Source organism: Hippocampus zosterae, chromosome 7 (genome assembly GCF_025434085.1).
Source record: "Hippocampus zosterae strain Florida chromosome 7, ASM2543408v3, whole genome shotgun sequence".
Taxonomy (NCBI): domain Eukaryota; kingdom Metazoa; phylum Chordata; class Actinopteri; order Syngnathiformes; family Syngnathidae; genus Hippocampus; species Hippocampus zosterae.
Window position 1 is genome coordinate 25,228,856 of NC_067457.1, and position 26,439 is coordinate 25,255,294.

The 26,439-nt window shown below is 48.6% G+C and overlaps 1 long non-coding RNA gene across 1 annotated transcript in view; it reads right to left on the reverse strand.

Moving 5' to 3' along the window:
* Window positions 1-5,462: 5,462 nt before the first annotated feature.
* The window catches only part of LOC127604719 (uncharacterized), a 52,495-nt gene continuing 31,518 nt past the window's right edge, over window positions 5,463-26,439 (reverse strand). The window contains exon 3 of the long non-coding RNA XR_007963392.1: window positions 5,463-5,964. This is a non-coding gene — a long non-coding RNA (uncharacterized LOC127604719). The remainder of the gene's footprint in view (window positions 5,965-26,439) is intronic.

The following is a 26,439-nucleotide window of genomic DNA, read 5'->3' on the forward strand; positions in this document are numbered from 1 at the left end:
CTTTTGAAATGGCAAACTTTTTTTTTCCTCCTCCCAAGTTGTTCTTAGTAATTAAAGAGAAGGAAGAATTTGTTCCAATTATCACAAACAGATGAACGCGACCGCTACGTAATATTGAAGGAGACATATGGAAAAATGCCTAATTGGTCTCTGGAGTGTCTGTCCACCCATCGGGTGTGACATTGAGTCAACCTTTTGGGGGGCCGGGGGGGTTGCCTCCTACTGTCAACGCATGCGAGTGAACTCTTTTGCCCCATTGGGACGCAACAGCACTTTCGTCACGATGGGCTTGGGCGTGTGAAGATTCAGAGCCACTTTCAAGCAAGCGCTGCAAGTGCACTACGCCGTCCGAAACACCATCATGCAGAGGCCAAAAGGTCAACTGAGCTGCGTCAACTCTTGCGAAATGCACAGCTTAGCAACGTTAGCCTCTCAAGTCACCTGATTACGTTGTTGCTCGGTGAAATTTGGGGTATCGTGTCCGGGCGATACATCGGTTTATGAACCGCAAGAAAAGTAGAACAACGTAGTCTTCTTTGGCGCTGCTGCTGCACAACTTTCACTCCAACCAATGACTAATACAATCGAGGACGGCTAACGTGCATTGGGAACAGATGTTTTCAGACGGGCGCTTGGCTCTATTTGCAGACTGGCATCACGTAAACCAAGTACGGGAATGTACAACGCACCAAGTGCAAGGAAATGACCTTGCTAAGCTTGCTAAGAGCGCTAATCTGACATTCACTCCAATTGGTGTGTTTGTTCATTCTGTAAACTAACACGGCTGAAACATGAATAAAGGAACGATGAACACGAAGATGATCATTCCCAGTCAGTACTGGTGTCATGAGTCTGATTGCGTGGCCAGCAACTAACGTCACTGCAAAATACAACCACAGCAATAAACGGATCGTTCAACAAACCGTAAACCCCAAATCATTGAACTAAGTAAAGCGGTGGGAATATTCGGTTTTGTGCAACTGAAACATGAGCCGGCTCATCTGGGATTTCGGATGGGTTATGATGAAATTATGGTTTCCGGACACACTTAGCCAGTAGACTCATTTGTGCCCGAAACGGCGCCTTGAGGAACACCACATAGCGCGTTTTTAAGAGAACTGCCAGAAAGCAAATGAAAAACATTTTTTCGAATGGTGCCAGACGGGCCAACCCCGAATGGGTCATGACGTTCGTCGAGCGCAGCTCAGGAATACAAAAAAGTTCTGCCAATGCGGTTGTGTCATTTCCCCCTCACTTTAATTTCTCACCGCCTTCCGAGATTCTATTACGAGCCAATTCGCAGCTCGGCAATCACATTATAGACTCTGCGGCTCGTTCGCATGCACTTTTTGGCAAGGGCTGACCGTTTTCTGGGTGAACGCTCATACAGGCTGAAACGGTTGTCAAGAGCACGATGTCTGCCCGTTCCGACCAGAGCTTCATCAGCTACTCTGTCGTTATGTCGCGCGCGCACACACACAAAGTGTTGCGTGGTGTGTTTTGGCAGGTCGCACTGAGCCTCACAGGCCAACCCAAGTTGGCTCAGCGAGGGTTGCTCAACCTCACAGTGCAACCTATGGTCATTTAAACACATCAACGTCCAACCGCGGCACATTTACACGTGCGATTATGCAGGCGGAGAGCCAAGAGGTACGGCCGTGCCATGTCACTGCTGCACCAGCGATTTGGATACTGATGTCTTGACTCACAAATTCAAATGCAACTAAAGTCACGGGCCACTTCATGAAGCGCACCCGCGCAATTTCGTAGAAGAGCTGATTCGCTCTCCACCCCCACCAAAAAAAAAAATGTCAGCGTTCTACAGCTAAGTGAGTGTAAACAAGCAAGCTGCTTGGGGTTGGTGCAGACAGCACAGATTGCCTGATTTTTTTTTTTTTTGGGGGGGGGGGGGGGGGGGTGTTTCAGTCTTAGCAAAAGAAGGACTCTGCGCCTCTCTGTTGGTGCGCCAGGCTCAATGTGGCAGACAGATGAGTCATGAAGTGTCCCGGAGCCGCGCGACAGGCTGTGCAGACGACAGCCAGGAGAGGCGCAACGAGAGGTCGGACAAAAGGGGGAGGACGCGATGCGTGAGCGAGGCAACACCTGTCTGCTTCTCGCAAAAGAGGACTTTCTTTTTGGGATGACGTCATCTTATTTTTTGCCACTTTTCTTTACTCGGGGGCAAAAAAAGCTGGTTCAAAGCTTGAGAGCTTAAGCACAAGTCGCCAAGCCGCAGTGGTTTGCACTTAAGTCGATTTTTCAAGTAGGACATCTGTGCCCTTAAATATTTTTCTGATGACTTTTTACATCAACGCTACATTTGAAAAATATCTGTACTTTCCAACTTTCATCAAAATAGTTCAAAAAAAAATTTTTGTTCGTTTTTTTAAAGGCTCGCTCATTTCTTTGAATGACATCTTGGCCAAATAGGCAGACAAACAGGGACGGCATTGGCGTGAACAAACATGAACCAGAAGGCATGTAACACACTGATGTAACCTTTTCGGAGAATCTAGAGTTTTTTTTTGGTTTGTTTTTGTTTTTTTTAAATATTCCAGGAATGACTCATGAATATTGTTGTATCTTGTGCTAAAGTCTAAAAAACAGAAGCTTCTGGTGTTCCAAAACAAAATCAATCCAAAATAAACCCTGAGAAGTAAATGTATTCTTTTAAAATTTAGCATTTTTGTGAATTAGCTCACAACACGAGCAAAGCGTCTCTAGTCAGTTAGTAGAAGTAGATTTTTTTTTTTTTGTCCAGTTACTTTTTCCACAACTGGCCGTGTAGTTTGACTTAAGCACGTCCGATCTGGTCGCAGTGGCAGTCGTTGCGTCACCGCCGAAGCGTTGTTGTAGCCTCATCGGATTTCATAAGTGTTGTTTGGGAGTTTTACCTCATTATGTCTGCATGGAGGGCGGGGTGACTTTTTCTGCATGAGCGTGTAGATGTGAGGATGTGATTATGTGCGCTCGTGTGTGTCTGCGCTTTCTAATCTTGGGGGAATGTGAATGTGTGTGCTTCTCCTCCAGCCTCTGGGCCAACCCCACCGAGGCCTCCCCCCCCCCCACGCCCCACCCTAGGACCGACGTACCCTGAAACCTCCTGTCACATTTCCCCCTATTACCCCTCCCCTTTGCCCTCTTTAACCACGACACTTTGAATCAAGCAGAAATTAATGCAGATGATGCATTCACTGTCTCATTGTCTCCTTCATTCTGCAGTTGCAAATCGAGATGACAGCGACATGGGGGGAAATTCCTGACGTCAAGCTTTTAGGGGGCGCCGCGGGCTGTTTGTGGTTCCCGTTAGTGTAAATGCAAATATGTGCTTAGAAGTCTTCAATGATGGGCCCCATGTGTTTATCCACACACACACACAAATTCCTATTTTGCACCTTCTTTACCATTTTACTTCACGTGAGGCAGTGTAATCCACCCCCTGGAGAGAGCAAAAAGGCGTTACGGGTAACGCAGGAGGTGCCGTTTGATTGATGAGTCAATCAGAGGAGCAGAAAGGATTTCATTAACAGACACCCTGGCCCAAATCAGCAATCATCCGCACGCACTTATCAACGCTGAGCAGTACAAAAACATCAACAAAAACTCACCGGCAGTCACTTTTGCAAGTGTTCACCTGCCAGCGCACATCTGAGGGGGGGGGCTGAGTGTGATCGAGGTAGAGCCTTATCACAAAGTCAGCAGTAACACCGTGCTCGTTTCATCAGAACGCCGCCAAGGGCAACCTGAACGCTTATGGGTCACCGCTTTGCTTTTGGGGGGGAAGCGCAGCCCCAGACTCAAACAACACGCATGAATTCTTCTCCTTTGCACTTTTGTGCTTGTTTCACATTTGATGACGACTGAGAGGGAGAAACAGAAAATGACTTGTTACACCCTGTGAGCCCTTTCCTCCATTTTGATCAGCCATTTTTTTTTTTTAACAGCACTGCAACACACTAGAAGGACAAAACGCAATGCACACTAATGGGCCATTCTTTCTCATTAGCGTGACAGGGATGTTCTTTTAGTGTTCTTCGCGTGTGTGTGTGTGTGTTTGTGTGTGTGTGAGCGAATGGGGGGGGGGGGGGGCCCGCGTCAGGGTGCTGCGTTGTTATTGATTGCACTAATAAGATATGTGGACGTCCAGATTATTTGCATCCCTGAGCAGAGTTATTGTTATTGGAGACGTGAGGGGGTGGGGATGGGGGGGGGGGGGTGATGTGATTATGATGGTCATATCTACACCGCCCGAGGCGAGATGCTGTCTGCACACACATGTGTCCGGACGCGGGTAGGGAGGGAGCGGGCGTAGAATGCGCCCAAGAAGCCAAAAAGCGCACACCTGTATCCGTCCTGCCATTTTCATAGCAATGTCTAATTGGCTCGAGCTGGTTGCACCTCGGGAATCTATTTAACACGGTTACCAAGGTGACGGCATCCATCGTCAGCCACGGCCAGATGCCCATTGTCAGCTGACATGCGCGCGCACACACAATCATGCGCGCATACTCGGTGAAAACAGTGAGAAGCTCCAATCTCTCTTAATTAGCTCCATCTATTAGCAGCAAATCCGCTAATTAAAGCCGAGCCAAGACACGACCCAAAGAACGCTATCTGCGTACGCCATATGGGGGCCGATGCGAGGAAGGGACCCAGAAATGACAACATGAAATGTACGCACGCAAAGACGTTTAATTTCAAGGACGTTTGCGTTGATTGTGAGGTCAGTCGTAGGACGCCTCGCGAAGATTTTAATTTTTTTTTTTTCCGTCATGGAGGGAGCCGATTGGTTGCCACAAGGAACGGGGGCCCATGAGAAAATCGGATGTACTGCCACCCGTTTCTTTGGCAACCTGCCGATTAACACAGTTGTACATGTTTCAAGCATTCAAGGATCGGAAAAAAAAAACTGTTTATTTTGATTTTTGATTTAGATTTTTTTTTTAAAGATGTCGGTCTGTGATTGAAAACCAAGATGAATGGAAACAAACCAAACAGCGGGAGACAAAAGGAGTCATCAAAAGTATGAGCAACAACAATGATGGCAGACGATGTACAAATACAGTATGCACGCCGTTTTCGAGCAGTGTCACAGGAGGAGGCCACAAAACAATTTTAAAACACTCACAACCCCCCCCCCCCCCCCCCACCCACCCAAGAATCATGACTGGAGTGATCTGCCGATAGGTTTGTTTTGGTGCTGATTTAGCATTTAGTTTCTGTTGACTTGAACGAAAATTATTCAGTTGATGAAATTTGAGGTAAAATGACCACAAAAAGCCCCCCCCCCCCAAAAAAAAAAAAAAAAAAAAACCAAATGAGCCTTTTGTCTTTTAAAGCAAGATGGTTCCCATCACGGTCTAACTGGCCAATTTTTCGCCAGAGGATGCAACAGGTCTGACATCCTCCTTGGTGACAGCGAATTGAAAATCCTCCCAACCTGCCGACAGCTTCTTAAAAATCGCCGCAGGACGCTTTTGCGAGGCTATTTTCTGTCTTGTCGTATCTCCACTTTAGTTGTCAGTGGGGGGAGAAGGGATGTAAAGAATGTTGGGGAAGATTATAGGGGAGCGGCGCCGACACCTTTCTGCCGCCACTGCTGCGCGCCTCCTCGAGCCTGATGAATGCTGAGAACTCTTTCAGCGACTTGAGAATTGTTTATCGTGCAATCTCGCCACTCTGTCTAATGGGCTGTGCACGGGTGGCATTTCTATGGCCCGCAACATTCAACACCATTGAACATGACCCGTCGTTCATAAGAGAGCTCACCTTAGAGTGGTCACTGGTGCTGAAAGAGCCTTGAGTGAGTGGAGGACAGGGGGGGGGGGGGGGGGGGGCTTAAAGGTATGTGCCGTCCCCCCGCCGAGCCTTTTCAATTCTTTCCACTCCATTGCTCCGGCCCTCCCCTCTCCTTTCAGCAGACGCAGCTGCACCGAGTCGCTCTCCTCAAATCACCGTCTCCATCTATAAGGGCGGTAGAGAAAGAAAGAAAAAAAAAAAATCAATACAACACCAAACAATGGCTTATAGGCCTTAGGGTGCAGCGTGCAAAAAGGTCAGCGCTATACATAATGTATGGCGGCCAGCTAATGGTCAGTGTGCTCCCGGACAAATGGACTGTAAGCTTCGCCCCAGCGCCGTGAGTACACCGGGGAGAGGTTGAGGGTAAAACACGCTCATACAAAGTAGCAAGGGTGCCTATTGGCAGAATTGGATGTAAACAAGCGTGCGTAATTCACACACCGCACACACACACACACACGACTCTGTTTAAAAGCACTTGATGGGCACATGTGCATTCACAGGCACGTCCGCAGAGGTGTGCGCACACACCGTTTGTCACACATTTCATAATTTATCCATCAGTGAACACAGAGAGCAGCGCCGCTATTTATATTTTATACTACTTGCGATGATATACAGCACCTTTTCTTCTTTGGCGTGTGTAAGTATTTGGTGTTATTCTTGAACAAATGTATATATTTTTAATCAATACTACTATTAGTAATATATATTTCTGCAAAACTCAAGTGAAATAAAAAAAAAAAAAACATCAGTCAGGTGCGGCTAGCAGCTATGGATACAACAAATGGTCACGGCAACAGCAAAACAGGAAACTAATAAAAAAAATACAATGAAATAAAAAAATGGAGGTGACTAAATTTGCAATTATTGCCTGGCAGGAAAGCGGAGAAGATACATCAGCATGATGTGGTAATTGCCTGGACATGCTAGTGGGGGCAGAGAGCACATTCTTTTGACAAGGGAGGGAAAAACATGACGTGTATGCGTGTGTGTGTGTGTGTGTGTGTGTGTGTGTGTGTGTGTGTTGGAGACAGAATTTGACCTTCATGTAGTAATGCTGCAGTTGACACAAGCACGTCTGCACTGGGACAAGAGCTCAGGTTGAACGGGCATATTGAAAAGGTTAGAGCTGTCACTCAAACTCCCTGGCACACAAAAGATGCAACACTCCACTCAAGAGTGGAGGTGCAAGTCCGCGCACGGGCCCGAATACTTGCAAGTAGAAAAAAAATTGCTCAGCGTGTCAAATGAAAATAAGCCCTCTGCTCATTTTGTTCGAAACACAGATTGGGCCGCTGCCAAAAGGCGCTCAAACTGCCCCCCCCCCCCCCCCTCCTCTATCCTTCCACGCCCACACACCAGCTCACAAACAAAAAATCCCAGTCAGGCTCACTGGTGAATAAAGTTGTTTTGGTCCATGTCTGCATTTGTGATTGGCTACCGTGTTGCTAACCGAGAGGGCGGGGGGGGAGGGGAAGGATAGAGTATTTTTCCTCCATCCGCCGTAAAATTGCTCCACCTCTCCTCCCCCTCCAAGCAGCCCTCTAATCTTCCTCCGGATTGGGTGATTAAGATCCTCACTTTCCTTCCTCGGCCTATACCTCCCAAGCACTCAGATTAGCTGCAGTTTCCAGTGTGTCCACACATGTTGGCATATCCCCCCCCCTTAGGTTGTTTTTACGACTCGCAAAGACAGGCTCCATCATCTCATACCATAATCAAAGAATGAATAGAAGTCTATCAATTAAAAAAAATAGATGTACAGTGAGAAGAGATTCTCGTAATATATGAGCGCAAGTGCACGCACGTCGTTGTAAACACAGCGCCACTCCCGCAAACACCTTCCACTGTAATAATCCGTTGAAAGTGTTCAATTATTGTGTCTTTTTTTTTTTTCCGCCCGCCACACTTCGCCAGCAGGGAGCAACTACTTTGAACTGTGTCAAATAATCTCAGTTTGCATGCAACCGGCTCATGAAAATGCTGGAAGTGGCAATTTACTCTATTTTGAAGGTAAAATAACAGCTTCACAGTCAGTTGGACCTTCTACAGGTTTGTGTCGTCGGCCGGGCAAACCCACTTCGCTGACTTTAATCATGGTTGGTGGGAGAGCGGGGGGGAAAAAAACGGAGCAGTCTAAATGTCACAAAGCAACCCCGTCCTCCAAAGGGACGCGGCCGTATTTGAGTTGCTTTTTAAAAAGGAATGTTGCACTCAGTGGTTAGAGTCGCGATGGATTTATCACCATGTTCAATGTGGTGTCCGCCACTTGGTCACCGGGGGCGGTGGAAAAACGAAGAACAGTTTCACGACTTCAAATATGCTGTAGGCATTCGTCGCTGGGGATAAAGAATATATGCCTGCGAGTCTTGACACGGCTGGCTCGCTTTTATCTTGGCATTTGGCTTCAGTTTTGTGTTTTTGTATCCCGGTTGTAAAACACAGACGCAAAGTCGAACTGTTTGAAGTCGGATCCGTGGATGCTTTTTTTACTAGACCATATAAATAAAAATGAAACGCGGGAGACGGGCGGCCCGGGCGAGCAGCGGGAATGGAAATGCAATATTCATCAGGTGATACCTACGGTATCAGTCTATTATTTATTAAGTCCGAATCAGCTCTGTCATCATCCGCACTCTAACAGGCACAGCCTCCAGCGCTGCCACGGGGAGGCGGCGTGTCACAGAGAGAACTCCGCTTCCCAAATGAACTGGACACGACGCAATCCGGTCACAACGGAGCTCATGCCAAAGTAGGCTTCTTGTCAAATGGATTTGGGAACAAATATTTCACTTGTCCAGCAAACTCTTCCAGGTGAAGAGCCAGGATCGAGTGGATGGCATTCACAGCAGCTATTAACGCGCGAAACCTCATGTCCAAATAGACAACTCGCGCGGCTTTAAATAGCTACCGGGCGATTAATGACGGAGCTAATCGTTTACAGTAGGCCTAATTCACGGGCCTTCCCTGTGATCAAGGCTGTCAGTTTTAAGGACTCGATGGCGGCGCAGGCCACCGACTCTTTGAGACGGCGGGGATCTTTACCATTGATCTGATGGTATACCCGACCCGGCCGCGAGAGCGAAAGACGGGAAAAGCAGGAGAGCGAGAGTTAGCGCTACGGAACAAGTCGGGAGTGATTGGCCAGGTGTCAGGTACAGTTTTCGACTTGAATCTGAAGGCGTACGCATGATGTCACAGACTCAACAGTCAAAGAATACAAATCCTGGCATTGGCGCTTGATGTTTAACGACTCTGTTTGGATACCGAAACCGAACCGAACCACGCTTCTTGGTTCACGAAGCACTTCGCCGATTGCACTTAACGATCATTGGAACTAATCTCGGGCCTTTCCAGGGACGCCAAACGGAGAAAATGTGGGCTCAAGAGAGACGTCGCCACAAATATGGGCAGCGATACAGCGATTGAAATTGCGCAGTTATTTGTATCGTACGGAAAGCCAGCGGGACTCAAGCGGCGAAGAAAAGTGCTGAATTTGCTCCCGGATCAAACCGTGCATAATCATAGCCTTCCATTGTTGATGATACGCTCAAATTACTAAGCAAAGACTTCATCCATTAACATCACTTTTCGTCGGTTGAAGGACACCGCACTTTTCCCGCACACGAGACAAATCGTCTCCTTCCAGAAATAGACGCAGATCCGATCGGGAAGCCGCAGTCATCAAAACCTCAGGGACGGGATCGCACTGGCATCCAACGTTTTATTGGCGCACCGAGCCAGAAGCCGTCTCCGATCTGGCCGGGGCCGGCTAACTTTTTTTTTGGGCCGGCCGTGTTCGGATGAAATCAAACGCTCCGTGGGGTGGGGGGGTGGGGGGGGGCTATACGGCAATGAGGCGATAAACGCCGCGCTGTTCCACGGCGCACCTGAAGGCCCGGCGAGATGAGCTTCCGGACCAATCAAGTGTGGACGTCGGGGGCTGCTGCGCGCCCACTCGCTACTCGCGTCGCTGCGCGCACACTTATTCCAAAGCTAATGAGGCCTTGGGAGGTCGGACGCAAGCGAAATCGTTTGACTGTCCGCTCGCCTCCGCGCGTGCTTAACGGCGCGTGAACCTTGCGGGGCGCAACGTATAGATACGCTCCGCGCGGGGGATGCCTCGTCTACACGTTCAACCGCTACTCGTTTACCCTGTTTGGCTTTTTCACTGCGTGCTATCTTTGCATCTTTCTATCAGCGGACTCGGTGAAGCATGGGCGGCGGTTGACAGCATTCCCGTCTGAGGAAAACACGCCCTACCTCCCGAGCAGTCTTACATAAAAAAAAAAACTAAACAAATATATAAAATATACGTTGATTATCGCAAACGACACGCGATACGCATCATAACTGATGAGGGGCGCCAGGAATGCGCCATCCGCCCAAAGATGGCGCGCGGTAGTAGAAAGAAAGCGCAGGGCCGGTCCTGACGGCAAAGCGCATAAAAATGTACGCAGAAAAACACAAACGGCAACAAGGTGTCAGAAGCATTCCACATGGTGGGCGAACGGCTGACTCCACTTCAAAGCGCTCTGCTTGACAGTGGCTAATGATAAACACACTCACATGGAGAGCAGAGAGACGCCGAACCAGACTGCGCCTCGCCCCCTCCCCGCAAAAAAAAAAAAAAAAGCGGCCTCTTCCTGTCTTTCAGAGAAAGATAAAAGATGAGCGCTCGTGTCAGACTGGGGGCTAATGTGCATTTAAGCACTCAGACGGTACATACATGCATACATCAAAGAGTACACAAGCAGACATACTTATGCAAACGTGGAATAATTACAGCCTTGACTATGGAGGTGACGTCGAATCGCTTTGGAGTAAAAGGTTCTACAAGAGATGGAGAGAGGGGGGGCAATGGAGAAAAGCCATGACGGGCGTCTGAAGCGGTCACCTCGCAAAAACCTTCCCGTTCAAGGTCTTTTTTGCCAATGTGACCGATGAAGTGGAATCCATTTTAACATTGAACGGAAGGTCGCGTGTTTCCCTCAAGGCGCATCTTGCTCAAGCTCGTTTGCTTACGATGACTTCAAAAGGCAGAAGAAGAAAATCACTAATCCCGTTTCAACACAAATGCTTTCTGCGACGGCACAAAGCGAAATAAGATCAACTCATTTGCCTTTTTTTTTTGGGGGGGGGGGAGTGTCGTTCATGAATGTGATCAACCAATTAGCAATTAGCAAGCGGGCAGTTCAGCATTACTTTGACTGACTTGCACACATACAAATGAGCAGGCACAACTTTAAAATTCAAAACCAGGCATGCAACCCCCCCCCCCCCCACACACACACTTCTAGACAAGCACACAAACTAATTGGCCACCCCATTAGTCATTTATTAAGCGTGTCCTTGTAAATTTTATCAGGTATCCGGCAGGGGAATAGATTTATTGATTCTCTTTGCATTCATCAGTCCCAGAAAAGAGTGAAACGAGCGAGCCGACGAGTGCACGGGGAAGAGCGATGGAGTCCATTGATCAGGACGGACAGGGCTGGGGTGCGAGCAGATTTGCAGGAGATCGGATGCGGGCATGTTGTGATTCCCCCTGGGTCGCTACTAGATCCTGCTTCATTCACAACGCTGCCTCGCCTCAGCTCATCAACGTGGCCCCCGGTGCCCCCCCCTCCGCGATCAATGATTCTCATAAAACAGCATCCCGACTTTGCCTTCTACACTTGGCTCCCAAAACAACAACAACAACAAAATAGTTGGACTTCATTTGAACCCAGAGGAGCCACACATTAGCAGCGGGGCAAACGCGCCGGGTCAAGGATATACTGTAAGATTTGAAAAATCATACAGCTGCTGGAGAAGAAGCTACGTTCAATATGTATGAGGTTGCGACCTCATGACTGTACCTCCGCAGGCTCGCTAGTTTCCAGGTTTGTTTTTTTTTTTCCTCAGGTATTGGCAAGTATCGACGGGCTCGAGATGTAGATTGTTATTGGGATCTCTGCGGCTCATCCGACAAGCCCATCGTTTCTCCAACGGACTTCTGTTTGTGATGCTAGTGTAGTCCAAAGGGAGAGAGGGAAGGGGGGGGGGGGGGTCTCATTTGCATTGTTTTCAATCAACCTTCCAGGAAGAGGAAAACAGGAAGGAGAGTCAGGAAATACAGTCAAGCAAAGAAAGATCTTGCTGGTGAGTCGGCACACAATACGAACTGCTTCTATCGGGGAGGTGGGAGGCGGCTGGGGGAGGAAAGGGAGAACTTGTGTACTTGTACTTGTGACTGAGCAAGATTGTAGCATTTGTCCAACCCGAGTCACCGGGCCTGCATTTGATTCGCCTGATTTTTGCGACAGTCACTCGGGACTTTGAAACATTTAAAGACAAGCGGAATGTCGGCTAGCACCCACACCTCTCAGCCAATCACATTCAAATGAGCTGTACGTAAATCCTCGCACTTTTTAGACCAATCTATTTCCATTTAACAACGAGTGAGTTCTTCAACATACTTTGGAAAAAGGGGCATTGAAATACTTTCCCGAGTATGCATCATGCAAGTGATGCGTGTGGGCGTTAAATTGACGTGACGGCAGCACAACTCCACTGTAAACGCTGCTTTTTCAAAAGCAATCCTCTCTGAAATGTCTTTTTCCTGTGAAATCGTCTATTTTCTTTTGTGCGTGTGCGTGAGAGAGAGAGAGAGCGCCCGAGTGGGGAGTTTAAATAGCTCAGCAGCAACATCCCTCCCCCCCCCCCGGAGGCAGAGCCTTGACTGGTATTGTTCCAGGATTCCCCAGCAGTGATCACCGGGAGGCTAGCAGCGCTCGCCGCGCCATTGGTGGACCGAGCCATCCGCGTCTGGGATTTGGGAATACCATTCTCTAATCCCTGGCACGAGTTCCTCCCTCGGCGGATGTCTCAGGTTGGAACGTGTAGGTGTGGTGCTGTAAACGCGCGTGCCCACATGAAGACATATGGACTCAAGCGATAAGGCCCGTGGATGTTTTAAAGGGAACTTAAGAGTATGGATTCCCAACCGTTTAGCTTCGGGGTGTTGAGACCCTTTTACTTGCCATGTAAGCTCCAAATATGAGAGCGGAAAACTTTTTTTCCAAACGACACCCTCAGCCGCATCCGCCGAGAACCGTATCGCTACGTGGAAAGAGAACGTGGTGGATGCATTACGCCGTTTCGGTTCTTTCCTCAAAGATGACGTTGACGCACTTTTTTGTTACTTTTAACGCGCTCGCTCATACATTTCAAAGTCAGCGAGCGAGTTTCCCCAATCAAATCTCTCGCAAAATCTCCCTGTGCGCATTTACATTTTGTCCTCGTCGGTGGAATATATGCAGTCAATATTTTTATTACGGATTAAATGTTGTTGAAAGGGCGTGTACGAGAGGCTTCGTTATTCTGCTGGTGGAAATGAATTTGCCCCCCTGCACTCAAAAAAAATGTGGTTTCACACCCAATTTCGAGCAGCTTTAATGAAGCCCCCTCTTCTCCCCCACCTTTGGAGACGCTTCCTGGGAGTGGCCGTGCCATTTCCGATGTGAGAACACTTGAGACAAGCTAATTGATGTTTCACTATTCATGTATGCAGAGTCGACTCGGGTGCGGGCAGATGGTGTTTGGAAGACGGCATGTAAAACGGCAGGAATTCTGGAAACGGGGGGGGGGGGGGGGGGCGGGATTTGCTTTTTTTTTTTTTTTTACAGGAAACGTCAAGTGCCCGCATCTGATCCGAACTGAGCTGACTTGGGTCGAGAAGTGGAGTACTCCAAGTCCCGGCGGCCAGCCAATGACGGGGCGCCGATCGCAGAGACCATCACTGGCTTTGAAAACCTCCCAAATTCGTTCCGACTACGCTGGCTTTCAGTTTGCAGCTATTGGGAGCGGCACACACCTCTCCCCGCACCGCCTCCATTGCGGGCGTCGCCGCAGATGAGCCCAATGGCAATCAGCTCTTCTAACCTAATCAGTGGCATTTTGCTTATCTGGAGGGAAAGATGTGGAGAAAAATAAAAATGGCATGCTCGAAGATGGCCATTGTGGAATCAGGATAGAAATGTAACTTTTTTTTTTTTTTTGCGTGCAAATGCAATCTCGCCACATGGTTATTGTTAATATTGAATGTTTGCGCTAATCAAACAGTCTGCTGTGCTCGTCAGCCGCTTGTTATTGCTTCGGTTTTGAGACAGGTGAGGGGGGGTAAAAAGTTCAGGAAACTGGTCGTTTGCTCACTCGCGTCGTAAGATATGCGACGACGTCGTCGTTTATTCTCTTTTAAAAACGCGCCACTCTCTGAAAGCAGCATCTCTTTGTGACATCATTTTCAACGCCGTTTATCATTTCCCCTCGTTAACCGTCCTGTCGGGGTTTCTGCATGGCTGCCATTCTGCATTTTACTGCTGCCAACAAGGACATTCATTTCCAGTCCTTCCATCCCCGACCGCTGTGATTTGCATCGTGTTCCGCCGCGACGTGTGCCGTTACTACATTCATGTGACATTTTGTCTAATTTAATGTATGAAAGGAAAGCTCTCACACCTCCGGACAGAGCGGGGAATGCAAATGAGGCTTTTTCGCGGGTGATATTTGTCGGGTAAAAATAGTCACCGAACGGCGCTTTGATAGTCTTCATTAATGTCCCCCGCTGCTTATTAAGTGCACAGATTCAGCGCTCGGCCTCTGGAATGACGGCGAAAGGCAGCGAATGATGGCGTCGGGCTCAAGCGGCTGTATGAAAATGAGCGAGGCACCTCCAAATCACACCTTTTCCGTTTCCAACCGGGGAAGCTATCGCCATGGTAACACAGCTTTTTGGCTTTCCGGGGTGATAACATGGTGGAGATGTGCTTTCGGTTGGGCGAAGGGGAAGCGTGCAGGGAGGGAGGGAGACGACTCAAAATGATTTCACGTTCCAAAGCCCAGAAAGCATTTTCCTCTAGAAAGATGTCAAAGAGTTCACATACTTTTATTTGACTACATTGCGGGCTAATGTTTGTCTTTGAATCACTTGTAAGGGCCACTCAGCACGTGATCTGAAGCGGCTCTAGAATTTCCGAATCGTTGATTAAGCCCCCGCCCCCCCAACACACGCCTCTTACTCGCTCTCACTCGCAGTCACACCTCGGCACTCGCGCGCACCTTTCAACACCCCCCTTGAGTGATACGATCTCAGTCTTGTCATAATAGTCACCGGCGACCCGACAAACTGACGCTTTCTCCGAAACTTGCACACCCACATCGAAGCCAATCAAGAAACGGAGGAAGTGGGGTGGGAGGGCTGCGGGCCGAAACTACGCATCCCTCGACAATCGAGGGGCGCCCCCTAGAAGTCCCCCTATGGTGTTTCACATTGAAGGTCCTGCTTGTGGTGCCACAGTGGTGCCGTGGTGCGGAAGAGCCGGGTAATACTATGCCGGCTCTGATTTGCACTGATCTTAACCACTGAACCGCTAGCCCGGTAGCCTGAACCGCTTCGCGGTAACCACTAGGGGGCGCCCCCTAGAAGTCCCCCTATGGTGTTTCACATTGAAGGTCCTGCTTGTGATGCGACAGTGGTGCCGTGGTGCCGAAGAGCCGGGTAATACTATGCCGGCTCTGATTTGCACTGATCTTAACCACTGAACCGCTAGCGCGGTAGCCTGAACCGCTTCGCGGCAACCACTAGGGGGCGCCCACTAGAAGTCCCCCTATGGTGTTTCACATTGAAGGTCCTGCTTGTGGTGCCGAAGAGCCGGGTAATACTATGCCGTCTCTGAACACTTCCCGACTCATTTGCCCAGCGCTCATTTCCAGTCAATATGAAAGATTGTCGCTTTTGAAACGACAACTCACTGTTGGGAAAAGTGAAAGTTGCGGTTGGAAATGGGAAACGGACATCGCCACCAAGTATTGAAATCCGTGCGACGGCTGTCAGGTTTTCTCAAGGATCTTCTATTGGCACCGTTCCCTTAATCCGCGACAGTGATGTCATGCTACCCGACGACGTTTAACGCGGTTCGGGTTGTTTCTCGCGTCTACATAAGACTGGCCTTGATTTATTAATGTACTCAAGTATGCTTTAAAGCCCCAAAAACCGTTGACTAATCTTGACACTGAAACGTTCATCTTGAGTGAAAACTTTGTATTTATTTATTTTTTTTTTAGTCCTCGGGCCAATCGCGCACGAGTACATGAACCGGTATATCAAGTCAATTAAAATGAGCAATTTCAAGTCACATGAACATCATGCATAAAGCCAACATTTAATCCGATAATCCGTGGCAGACTGCGAGGCAACTGGTTTCACTCAGCCACCTACTCGCTGTCAGACGGCATGTCAATTTACCTACAATTGCAATTTGGAGTCATCGCGAGCCAAACGTCTTCCCTCCCGTCCCGGTTGCTCTTGTTTTTTTTTTTCGCAGACTGTTCAGTTAATTCCCTTTTCACGGCCCTCTGAATAGGGATCATCGGTCCGCACGGAAGGATTACTCGTTCTGTACTTTTTGATCTTTTATTGGAGCACTTTGCAGTAGAAGCAGGAGTAGAAGTAGAAGCATCGGTACTCGGAAGCAGTAGCAGTAACTCATTCAGGAGCAGCCAATTCTGGACCAAGTCTGAAAAGACGTTTAAAAACGTCTTTGGGAGTGAATGAGTTAACAACGGACGCAATGCAAACGTACACAGCACAGCCTCCAGTCGGACAACACTTGGAGTTCCGATTAAATAAATATGGCTCAGAAACATCAGATGTGCGGCAATGTCATGATCAAATCTGCATTTGTGATTATTATTATTTTAAAATGGTGCCCACACAGCTGGCGGTCAAAGGTAAGCAATGACAACGTGGAGGGAAAAATGGTGATGACCCAAGAACCAAAACCTACAGCACCTTAATGAAGTGCACATGCCCTTGCCGCTCAGTACGACATTTTGACCTGCGACGGTTTTGAGAAGTCCAACTAGTTGGCGACAGCAAAAGCACACAACTGAGAGACTCCTTTCTCAACGCATACATAAATATAGGAACTTTGCAGATAACGGTTCAAACGTTAGCATTAGCCGGAAAATAGACACGGACCACTGCTCACACTCTGCCCTGTAATTACTTTTGGAAATATCTCAATATATTCGTAATCTTTGGTTATTTCGCTTCGAAGGTGGAATGGAGACTTTCCAACTAATGACAGCCATGAAGCTATTGTTTAGAAATGTTCAAAAAGTCATCAAAAAAAAAAATCATTTCGTTCCATTTTTGTTATCAAGTAAGCAGACAATGAACGTATGGGGTGTGGGTGGGGAGGGGGGTGGGGGTCCTCATTCTAAAAAGGTGCCAATTATAAAGATGATGTGGGGACCTTCCTCACCTATGGAAGATTTCTTTCATCACCGTTTGTGTGTGTAGCAGCCTTTCCATATGACATTATTGAAGCAGGTCATAAGGGAGACTGTGTTTTGTTTGTTTCTCACAATCCACATATGAAAAAAAAGGTAAATATAACTTGGAGACGCAAGAAAAATGTACGCAGAATGGACAACATCCATAATGGAGAAGCTTGACAAAAGACGCATCGCTCACGCCAGAATCCATCCATAATGCAATCGAAATCCAGGGCGCGCCTTGTTGGAAAATGTGCTGAGTGTGCAGAGTCACCTTGACCGAGCGTCTCTGACTCATAATGACTTCAAACAGCGGTCGGTGCAAGGAGGGTGCGCTCCACAAATACAACACACTGAGACACCAACGCACAAAAAGAGAGTTAATGAGGTGCTGTGATAAGCGAGGGCCGCGCAGTTTCAACAGCCACTTAATCCCCATCAAGTATGAAATGAGGAAACGCGCCGAAAAAAAACAAAAAAAAAACTAGCAACAGAGAGTCGAGTGATGATTCCAGCTGCAGCTTTATCTCACTGGTGTTGTTTTGGACACAAACACTTTATCAGCGCTAAACATTCAGAGGCAGACTGAGAGAGGGCCGGGGGGGGGGGGGGCCTTGCTCATCCCCAAGGGAGCATCGCTGAGCGTGTGGAGACTTTGCTTCAGCAGTGGAAAATATTGCCCAGGCTCCCACACTTTTTCTTCTCGTCTTTTAGTTCATTCAGGCTCTCTGACCTCATTTGCCCTTTTCTTTTTCTCTTCTTCCACCTGACTTTCTTTCTACACCCCCCCTCGTCTCACTCCTTCGATTTCACCTCATGTCACACCCCGTCCTTAGCCAAAGTCAACCCAGGATGTTCGAGGGAGCGGCGGGGGCCGAGAAAGAAGAGAGGGAGGGATGTCGGGAACGACGACAAGTGTGGAAAAGTGGAGGAAAGGATGTGAAAAAGGGGTGGCAAGAAGGGAGGGGGGTTTGTTGTGAAGCAAAAGACAGGGAAGGGAGGGAGGGAGGGAAGGGGAAATGGGGACAGTGGAGTTGACATCAGTCCAGAGCGAATGGAAATAAAACAAGATGCTTGCATGCTGACTTGGTGCGGCTGAACAAGATGAATTTAAGGGAAGCGGAACACGGGCAGGCTTTTTGCTATTTATATTCGATTGCCTTTTGATGCTCTCCAGGCCTTTTTCGAAGAAAAAAAAAACAACAATAAACAAACCTATCAACTAAGCAAAGGGAAGAAAAATTGGATGAAAGAGGAGGAATTGACAGTGTCTCCTGACAGCCTGGCACTCCAAAGAGCATTTCCGTCGCGTGTTCTTCCGTGGGGATTCATCCGAGGTGACTCGGTTGGAGTTGAACGGAGGACACGTTCTATAGCCACATGACTCCCTCGTGCAGCAGGAGCAGGCTGTTCTATAAGCGGCACGCCGCTATGAGTCACCGCAGTCGGGGGTTTGAGGATCCATGCGCGCGTGGCGCATTCACCTCACACGCTCCTTCGCCGCCGACATGCGACGGGGGGCGACACGCTTTTCAAGCCCCTCGTTGAGCGGAAAGCTGCGTTAGCGACGTGTCGTTAGCCTAGCCTGGCGGAAAGAAACGGACAGTGGGGGAGGAGAGGCCCCTTTGTTCAAGCGGTTATACCACGCGGGAAAAGACTCGATGCACCCCTTTAATTCATCAATCAATTAACGGTTGAGTCGGACCGATTGGTCGGGCCATGGGATGCAAAAAAACCATTAATTAATTAATCGGCTCCAAGTGATTCCGACAGTCAAATTGCGCGTACATGTGTCACGGGCGTGGCCGCCGCCATCTCGTACCTCATTCAAATTCACACACGCTCAGCAGTGAAGCATTTTTTTGGCCCACCCTCCAGTTTGTCGAGGCGGGGATCCTGTCTCCACGACAACCCGGTTTCCATGACAACAGCCACCCTACGCTCATCTCGCCTTTGCCGCCTCTCCCCTCAATCATGCGCTCCACCCCAAAATGGCAGCAACGCCGCCATCTCTCTCCAAGATCAAGACCAAAACAGGCAGGCGTCATTCGCGACATGAAACATTCATTGCCGGGCCCCGCCCCCCCCCCCCCCCCTCTCAAAGCATTGGAACTTGCTGGAAGCGGAGATGGCGAGCTGGGTGGGGGGAAATTGGTTTGATAAAAAGATGGATGGAGGCTGTAATCCTCTGCACACCCAGGCAACCATGACCCCGATTTCTAATCCTTTGAGCAGGCCGGAAAGGTGGGCCCCCCTTTTGCCGGAAACAAACACACACACACACACACACACAAATGCACAGTGTGAGATGGCAGCGCGACTCCGGCTGGAGGGCATGCATCTGGTGGAAGGCTTCGCCAACGGACAAGTGTTGGCCAACGGAAGACGAATCGGGTCGCTCGACGCGCCCTAACGACATCCGAGGGAATATCCATCCTTCATGTCAGCGCCGTTCAACCTTTGGGATTGGCGGGATGTAGTTTCACGCGGGGTGTGTCTGGAGGCGTTTACCGCCGCTAATCGCCAGGCTCAGGTGCGAAACCCCATTCCGCGCGCTCGCAGGGAACCGGGGGATCCCCCCCCCCCACCCACGCTCACCCAGAGCCCCTCCTATGCCAGATGATGAGAGCCGATAGAGGGGAAAGTAGGCCAAACAAACAGCCATGGCTGCTGAATGCCGTGACATCACTAAAGATTAAAAACAACAACAACAGAGGCACACGCGGGGCCCAACACCGGGAAAGGATGGGATATCCTGTTTTTGTTGTACACGGCTTGCAAAGTCAAGTGACGAGTGCAACTTCTGGTCAAAGGGAAGTTTTGTTTGGTTTCTTTGGAAAAAAAAATTAATAAAATAAGACATCATCACCAGCCGACTCCCTCGAACGGGTTCCAAAAACGGCACAATTTCCTAGAAACGACCGAATGTGTGAGAAACAGATGGGGAACGGGGGAAAGAATAACAGCAGAGTTGAAATACGAACTTTTGAGCCTGGCCCGTGTGTGTATTGACTGGATCACGTCAGCATGGCGAGTGGTACTAATTGCATGTTAGGAGGCCATATGAGCGATTAAGTACCAGCAACGCTTGCGCACGGTATTCGAACCACTTTTATTCATCTTTGTATTCATGTACCCGGTGATGACCGAAAATCAGTCCGCCACTGAATGTTCTGAACTCCTGTTCACGTGCCTGTCCTGCATTGTGCTGAAAAACGCTGTCCATGTTTACGGCAAACGTCCGTTGGAGTATTTGTATGCGCGCTTCCTTGTTATTTAGAAGCCGCTTGAGTTCGTGTACTCTCCAGCGGGTCATCTGAGGTAAGCAGACATCGCAGTCTGTTTGTGGATAACAATATGAATCATCCTCGGGCCTGTTCGCTGTCATTTCTTCAGCTCGCGTCATCGGCAGCGGCGCCGGTTGCATAATTGCTTCCCTGAACACATCCATTGCAGCCTCCTGTGCTCATTCCGTGCAGTCATCGACACCATCTCTCACCTCACGCTACCTGCAGAGTGTACTAATGATAGACTGAACCCGAGTGTGGGCAGGTATAGAATCCGAGCGAGAAAAAAATGCTTTGTCGACAATCCAGCCCCTTTCAAAAATAATCTGCAATTTATATTTCTCCCCCCAACCCACACACACACACACACACTTCACATTGTTCACAAAGACACAGTGAGCCCAGCATAGTCCCGTCCTTATTTTGCAATGACACATCGTCTTTCGGACTTCCTGTTTCTGAGATTCGTCAAAGTGCAGCGCCAGCATCCTGGAATTCCAACACGCACGCACGCACACAAAGTGAGTGACAGGTGTAAAGAGTTTAACAGGCACGCCAACAGCTGCTCTTTAAGCCCACAGTGACTCTGCAGCTATAAAACCTTCCAATGAGCTCATATTCTCGGCATAAGGATGGTTCTGCACCAGTGGCTCTGTAGTTAAAAGTCCTTAAAGGCTTGCAAATTAAAGTAAAGGGCTGGAGTGGGGTGGGGGGGGGGGGGGGTTGGGCGCAATGCTTTCCTGATGAACAAGTAGCAGCAAGCAGTGCCAGAGTGCCGAGAAGCAGAGCGTGCTGGGAAGGAAATTAAAGCATCTTATTGGTATGGGGATGTTTTGGTTCAGGCGGGGTGGAAAAGTTCCTGGACCGCCATGACTCTCACATTCCTAGCATGGTGAGACCCGTTCGGCGTGACAGCCGATGGTGTCGGTCGGGGTGAGGGCAGAGGAAATATGAGCAAGGTGTAGGACTGAGCTCACACTTCCCGTAAAAGTACCGACACAAACAAACAAGCTGCAAACAGCTCAAAAGGGACTAGCGACATGCTAACACTCGATTGCCCGATCATTCTTCAACGAGGTTGAAGTTATGACGGAGGTCAAATGAAGATCCGTTTCACAAAGAGGGCAAATGGGCATGAAGAAAAGACCAGGGTCAGGATTTTCAGATGCCTTTGGCAATGATGCATTTCGTTGGCAGGGACTCTCCACGCTTTGCTTTCTGGCCTAAGGTACAGTACATATGACACATTGCCTATCGTTAAGTATCAATTGACAGTACATAGAGTGCCCCCCCCCCCAACCCATCACCCTCCCTCCTTCCAACCCAGACTGATCATGCTAAATCCAAGACTCATCAATCGGATGCCCTGGATTCATCCCGCAGGATAAATATATACAATGCGTTGAACAGATTAAACTGGTCTCTGCCTCTGCAAGCGCTCACACTTTTTGTACACCAAGTAAATTTGGCAGCGTCGGCAAAAAAGGGGCCGAAACGAGGCCGAGGGAATATGCTGAACTCCTTGTGCCTTGGATTTCTATCATTCCTGTCTGGCCTTCAAAAATCAACAATTAAGACAAGAAATAAAAGTCCACAGGCCCTTCCGAAAGTATCTGGTCTGGTCAATGTCTCTGTTTTTGTTGTACACTGTTTTCCTATCAAAGGCTGAATATTTTATGTCATGATTATTGATGATGTACGGTAACTCTTGATGGTGGCAGCCAAATAAATTCTGAAGTTTGTCATGCAATTTTCTTCTGGGCAATTTACAGGAAAACGCAGCCGAACAAATCGGGAAAAGCAAGATAAATGTCCCCCTAAACGCACTGCCAACACAACAAAGCACTTCATTAGGGGGGGAACAGCCAAAGATCTTGGACTGGCCAAGACCTGAGAGCCCAATATGGCACACATACTGGGGAGGAGACTAAAGAGACAACCCCCCACCCCTTAATGAACTCGGGTCGTTAATAACTTCATTTTTAGTTCATAATTTCTTGGAATGGGATTGATGGCGTGCAGAGAAATCCCATCGATGCCAACATGTCCTGCGTTCTCGATGGCGACGCAGGTCCCACTCGATTGCTGATTGCCCTTGATAATAATAATGACGCTTGTTGACGTACGGGGAAATTAAAGAGCCGGCTCCCCTTCTAAACGCATATCGACAGTGGCGAGTGACCGTAGGCGGCGTTATTGTTATCGGATGTGTGCGCGACTACGTGGTGCCTACTCCCGTCGCCTCTAATTCATAGTGAGCGCTTCATTGTTGCAGAGCAGATGAGCCGGAGCGCAGCACCGTACCCATTGAATGGAGTACTCGGTCTTTCCTTCACCATTCCCCCGGCTGTCACCCCTCATTCTCATCCCGGCGTACTCGTAGAACCGAGACGCCCGAGCGTCACATACACACACGCACGCATTTAGCGAGATAGCCCCGGGGCAAAAAGCGAAAGGGCGAAGGGAGAGGGGCCCCCCGCTTTATTGCTCTGATCAAAACATTCATCCATCCCGTCCATCCTTCTCTCCCTGCGTCTATTCCAGCCGCCTTGATTAAAGCATTCCGCTCCTATTTCTCCATGGATATTACCCTTGCTCCCCGACTCGGTGGGCGCCCGGCGCACCGGCTCGCATGCAATCATACGCCCAAGTGGCAAGCGCCATTGGCGCAATTTTCCCTCTAAATAAACGAGATGGAAGCGCAAGCTGGAGAGAAGAAGGCGCCCTTAATGTTCATGGCGTGGTCAAATGAAACATGTGTTTTCACGTTTCTTTTTACTTGCGTGGGTCACTGAAAGCAGATTAAAAGAACCTAGCAGAGAGTCGGTACGGGGAGGAAGGATTTCTCGCGTTTTATTTTCCTGTGGAAATGGGTCAGAGAACGAGGAATTACTCGCAGCTCCTCGTCAGTGCTACCTTGCAAAAATCGAGCGCCTTTATCGAGAATGTCTTGGGGAAAGTTAGAATTAGAGCAAAAGGATAAAGCGCGAAGCGGCGAGGATGCTGAGGCGGCATAAAATAGCACTCCGAGGGGAGTCGGGGTGGCGGGATGCGGCTCTGTCGTCGCGTTTGAGGAATTCAAGTAATCCAATTACCAAGTTGAGAACATATAGTACTTAAGGGTGCAAGCGCCGCACAGATGTTTGTTTACATATGAATAAATAAACTTGGATCAAGCATGAGCTGGCCCTTGGATTTGATGAGGTATCAGAACATGTTGTGGGTACATCGTGGGTGTCGCGATTGTCATTATTTCAGACCCAATCATCATTATTGACTGCCGCGAATTTGAGGTCAGCGGCCTGTTATCTAAGCGCAACGGCCAACCTGACCAGATGCTCCATAGGCTAAATCACAGCTGCTCACTGGGATTATCTTCCCGTGTACACACACACACACACACACTCACACACACACTTCTTCACCAACACTGCACTCAAGCACAAGCAGAATTAAGCAAGGTGTCCAGTGTGACTAATCTCATCACCCCAGGGCAGATTGTTATGTTGTAGACGCATCTGTCACACCTAAATAAATTACTCGCACACAATTTCCCTGAGTCATACGCAGATAGAAATTGACTATCTGTGTGTATGTGTGTGTGTGTGTGTGTACACGGCCATCCATAGGAATGAAGAGTCTCAATAGAAAATGTTACCGATTGATCTTTTCACCATTTGGCCCTGATTCATCGAGTGCTAAACATATGTGGGCAAGCACAGTATATATAAGCACCTCCAGATTTAGGACTCAATTGCTTTTGGCCACATGATGCAATCAAAACCTTTTAAACTAATCCATGCCCGCTCACATCACATTACTGCTGATTAGAACCTTGTCGTCCCCATACATCCGCTAAACCCGAAAAGTACGCGGCCGAATTATCCAAGTGCTAGGCGACATCGTCGCCGCATGCAGTTGTGTATACAAAAATGAGGATTGGGGTGGGGGGGGGATCGGACTGTGACGCAACGCAATCCTTTACAATTCCCATCTGGATGCACAGCCCCTGCAATTTGTATTAACCGCAGCGTCCCCGTATAGGAGGAGTGGGGATTGGAGGAAATGGAAAGGATTTGGAAGACGCTGGTCCTGAGCGCAGCCGCAAAACCAATAAAGAAAATGTGAAAAGGTTATTCAAGAGAACATTTTCACTTTGATTGAAAATTTGTGATTTACACAAAAAAAAACAAAATGGAGGAGCGCTATAAATGAGCAAGCGGATCATTTCGCTATGATTTATGAAGTGGGACACGTCCCACTGGCTGGGGAACTCATTGGACAAAGGTGCTGGGAATGGGGTCATGGGAGCCACCTCGGATGGCGCAGATGTGGTGGTTACCCCCCCACCCCCCCCGTCCCAACCCAACCCTGCTCCTCTGATAGGCCACGGCCAACGTGTCGTGACTCCCGACCCCCCCCCGATGCAGCCATCGCGCTGAAAAATGAAACCTTAATGGGAGGCATCACGGGATATCGATCCACACGCTCGAACCGTTTCATCAAAAGTGTCACGTGTTAAAACACGTATTTAGGGGGGGGGCGTAAACACCTAATTAGCCCAACGGCGAAGGGCATTGAAGGGCGCAACTGCAGCATTTTGAAACGAAAGGCATCGAGGTTGTGGTCAAAGCACCAAAACTTAGTCGTTACAGTGTCAAATTTTTTGTTTAGTTTTAGTTTTAGTTTTTTGCGGTTACATTCTTCACTGCCATACAAGAGAAGCAATAAATAAGAGCAGCTTTCAGGTAACGAGTCTGGACGACAACTGCGCTTCGGCGTGGGCGGGGCCACGAATCACTTACTTTTGCAAAGCAATGCACACTGCGAGTCAAAAACGTCAACTGTGTATTTGACGTTGTTTTTTTTTTTTAGATCAAAACCAAACGCAACACATTGCACGGCTTGTGTGCGGATTGATTGCCAGATTGTCTATCGGACTCAAACGTTCATCTGGACTCCAAATGTGCCAATAAGACGCTAAATAAATTAAAAAATAAACAAACAGCCCTACTTAAGGGAAATTTGGCCGAGTTTCCCCTGAATGTAATCAAACAGCCTCACATCAAATGTTTGGACGTGCTGATAAATATTTTATTTGTAAAAGTAACACCACCCGGGTGTCATGCTGTCACACCAGATTTAATCCCCTCCACGACTGTTCCTACCATCATTTTCTTTTCAAAACTCTGCCAGTTCATCTTTCCTTTTTTTTTTTTTCCATCATCCCATTCTATGGTCCGACAAAGTTGAAACCCTTTCCTGCCCCTCATCATCATCATCATCACCCCCCCCACCCCCCGGGCTCGTTCCCGTCGCCGCTCACCGGGAACGCTGATCTGATTAAGGCATTAGTGGCCGCTCCAAACCAACAAGTACAGCGGGAGGTTTGTACTCACTGGTATTTGTATGTTTTCATCAAGTAAAGTGCTCTTCAAAGCAGCCTGCCCAATGAATAACAGTGGGGACGCAAAACTGACCTCTGACATCAAGACTCCGGGGACTTGATGATGATGATAAATCACTAATCCGGCGTGTTTAGGTATGCGACTTCAATAAAGTTAGCAATCCGTGTGTGCGTGCATGCGCAAGTACGTGGTAGGACTCGGCCTCAGCCAGTGCTCGAGTCATGGCGCCAGAGTATTTATTTATGTGAGAAATATTTACAGGAAAACACACACAAGCATTGCGCTGAGCACTTGCGTGTGAAATCAGTGGGGGGATGGGGGGGGGGCAGGGAAGCAGAATTTTAAGATCAACTCCAAAACAACAAACGGCTGATGGCGATTCCGTTATAGTTTGGGATTGGGGACAGATTAGTGGAATATTAGGATGGGATTGACTGGCCAGGTTAAGCTATTTGATCGCCAACTAAATATGGCTTAGGAGCTGCAGACGAGCCCATGCCACGCGGAATTAATCCAGCCATGATTTCGTTTTAGAAACTCTGCGCTAATCCACTCATGATTTGAGCATACTGTCACACTCGATGGGGCTGAGGAGGAGAGTCTGTTTGTTTGGATTG